The following is a 3,665-nucleotide window of genomic DNA, read 5'->3' on the forward strand; positions in this document are numbered from 1 at the left end:
GGGGTGGGTTCTTACTCACCGAGGTTAACCCTGCGTGCACTGTTCTCCAGAGGAAGTGGGAATTTCCACATGGTAAGTTCCCTTCCCTGTACAATGAATTGGTATCTTGGTGAGAAACCCGTGGGCCGCTGGTTGAGAAGAGAGGTCTTCTCTGAACAAGAGGGAATTTACCACCTTCCTCTCGACAGTGACAGGGCTGGGTGTGGATTGATTCATCTGCAGATGTATACATCTCTGTAGACACCATACTGCTGGCCTCTGCAAAATACATGCCTGGAGATCATTTCTGCCAGCCAGGATATGTCTCCTTTGTCATAACCACTCTCTCCCCCCACCCCTGCACCCTGTGGGCCTGGAGTTCCCCAGTTGGAACCAGATGAGAGATCTCTGAGCCCAGGGATTGCAGAGGTGGGGCTGGGGGAGGGAGAGGATGATAAGTTGTCTGGCAGCGGCCAAGAGCCTGGCCCGGGCCTCTCTCTCGGGGCTGTCTCTTCCATCATTGAGTTTCTAACCCGAGCCTCCAAGGTCATGCCTATCTCATCTCGTGCCCCGGGGTGCTCAGATTCCTCGTTCCCCTGAGCCCCCAGCCAGAGCTTAGGGCCCTGGTCATTGTTCCCGGAGCCCCGTCCTCCCCAGGGGATGGGTGGAAGCCACACAGGTGCCACTGTTCTGGATTCTGAGTAGGATTCATGGGGCTCCGTGTGTTGCTTCCTTCTCCGAGATTTCTCCCCCACAGTTATCAGGCCCCACAGTTGCCCCCAGAAGGCTTCAGCTGCTACAGCTCCCCATGACAGATGTTCGGCTCTTTTCTGCTCAAACATGGGCTCTTCCCCAGCCCCAGAATTGCGCATCCACACTGAGCGCCTCTGTGCTGAGCAGCTGAGCAGGAGGGAGAAAGGCCAACCCCCCCCACACACCCCCCACCGGCACCAGGGGGTTCTGCGGGTTGACCAGACCTGACACTTGCTTCCATGGAGTTCTTAGCCAGCATGGGGTCACCAGGGAAAACTGCCCTGATCTTGTCAACAGGTCGTTTGACCTCCACCAGAGCCTAAGGACATTAAATTATGGGTAAGTGAAATTTTTATGGGACAAGGTGGAGACTCTGAGAGTGAAAAAGATTTTCAACACTTACAGAAGAAGCCAAAGACATTCTCCCTATATTTCACTCTCTATAGGCTCATTTCTATCAACATACAGATAGACTGTTCTTTTCTTCATCTTTTATAGAGAAAGCTTTCTCTATAAAAGCTATAAATTTATAGCTGTAATTTTATAAAAGAGTAACTTTATAGGAAAGAAACCTGTTGGACACCATTTTCACCAAGTGATGATGGTCCCATCACGTGATAAGCCAACATGATAAGTCACATTGCTATCATTCACACATATGATCTAATCAAAAGGGCACTTCATCCCTGGAATGTTCTTCCTTAAAACCCGTAACCCCAGATGAATCATAAGGAAACCTTGCTGTGCTGTGCTTAGCCTCTCAGTCGTGTCTAACTCCTTGCGATCCCATGGACTGTAACCCGCCAGGCTCTTCTGTCCACGGGATTCTCCAGGCAAGAATACAGGAGTGGGTTTCCATTTCCTCCTCCAGGGAATCTTCCTGACCCAGGGATCAAACTCGTGTCCTGTGTCTCCTACACTGGCACGCAGATTCTTTATCACTGACCCACCTGGGAAGCCCTGTTGATGCCATACCAAAGTGAATTTCTTAGTTTTGACAAGTATACCATGGCTTTGTAAGATGATACCATTAGGGAAAGCTGGGCCAACGGTATACCAGAGCACTCTGTAAACAAACAAACAAGCCTTCCTGGCAGTAGCAAGTGTTTGGTAACTGTGTAGAGCAACTGGAACTCACACATCACTGGTTAGAATGCAAAATTAAATAGTCATTTTGGAAAACATTTTGGTAATTTTTTAATAAAATTAAACATACATTATGATATGACCCAGCAACTCTATTCCTAGACTTCTATCCAATAAAAATAAAATTCATGTCCAAACCAAGACTTACATGCAAATATTCATCATATCTTTAATCACAATAGCCAAAAACTGGAAACAACACAAATGTCCAACAGTAAGTGTGTGGAAAGTCAAGTGTGATCCGTGCATACAATGGAATGCCACTTAACACTACAAAAGATGTTATGTCTCAAAAACATGCTGAACAAAAGAAGCCAGACTCAAGAGTACACCCTGGATGATTTAACTTATATGAAATTCTAGAAAGGGCAAAACTAATCTCAGTAACAAGAAGCAGATCAGTGGCGGCTTCCCTGGAGTCTCAGGGGTAAAGATCCACCTGCTGGTGCAGGAGACACGGGTTCGATTTCTGATCCGGGAAGATGTCACATGCCGTGGAACAACTAAGCCCGTCCACCACAACTACTGAGCCTGTGCACACGGCAGCTCCTGAAGCCTGTGTGCCCTGGAGCCTGGGCTCTGCAACGAGAGAAGCCACCACGACGAGAAGCCTGCACCACAACTAGAGAGGAACCCCCGCTTGTCGAACCAGGGGAGAGTCCACACAGCAAGAAGGACCAAGCACAGCCCCAAATAAGCAAACAAAGTTAGTAAAAAGAGAACGGAGGCAGATCAGTGGTGCTGGGGATTGCGGAAGTGATGGTGAGAGGGATTATAAAGGGGCACGAGGGAATTTTGAGGGGGTGATGGACGTGTTAGACATCTTTGTTGCAGTGGTCACATGGATACATTTATCTTTCAAAACTCATTGAACCGCATACTTCAAATGTAAATACTTAAGTGTAAATTATGCCTCAATAAACTTTTTTTTTTTGGCTGCAACACACATCTTTCAGCATCTTAGTTCCCTGACTAGGGACTGAACCCTGCCCCTGGTATTGAAGGCCCTAAGTCCTAACCGCTGGACCATCAGCGAGTTCCCTAAAGCTGATTTTTACAAGAAGCTTTCCCTTGACTGCATTTACCCTTCCAGCTGCGCTTCTGCAAGACTTCCGAAGGAGGTGTTTGTACTCAGTGTCTCCAATTCTGTCCCACGTAGTCTCTCTTAAGTCTACACCAGTCATGCTTTTGCTCCCTGGAACCTGCTCTCATTATAAATGCAGAGGCCTCCATGTTGCTAAATCCAATGGCCAAATCTCATTTCTCAGTCACATCTTACTTGACTGTCAGGAGCATTCTACACACTTCATGCCTTTTTCCTTGAAGCACTTTTTCCCTCTGGATTCCAGGACGTGCCAGTCTCTTAGTTTTCCTCCTATCTCACTCCTCCTCAGTCTCCTTTGCTGATTCTCCTATCTTCTCAACCTTTTAACGTTGAGGTGTCTTGGGATACTCTTCTCTGTACTCACTCTTCAGATGGTCTCCTTGAGTCTCAAGGCTTTAAACTCCACCCATATGCTGAGAAATCCAAATGTCTTGGCAGTCCTGATCTTTCTCCAAATTCTAGACTCATCATTCTAACTGCCTACTTGATATTTCTATTTGGATGTTGAAAAGACATGTCAAAGTCAACATCTTCAAAACTAAACTCCAGGTCTTCTCACATAAAACTGCCCATGTACAGCCTTTCCTACCTCTGTGGATGGCCTTGACATCTAATCTTTTGTTTGAATAAAAACCCAGGAATCACCCTTGACTCTTTCTTCTCCCATGGACTCTACGTTGAA

The sequence above is a fragment of the Capra hircus genome, chromosome 14 (assembly GCF_001704415.2).
Source record: "Capra hircus breed San Clemente chromosome 14, ASM170441v1, whole genome shotgun sequence".
Taxonomy (NCBI): Eukaryota; Metazoa; Chordata; class Mammalia; order Artiodactyla; family Bovidae; genus Capra; species Capra hircus.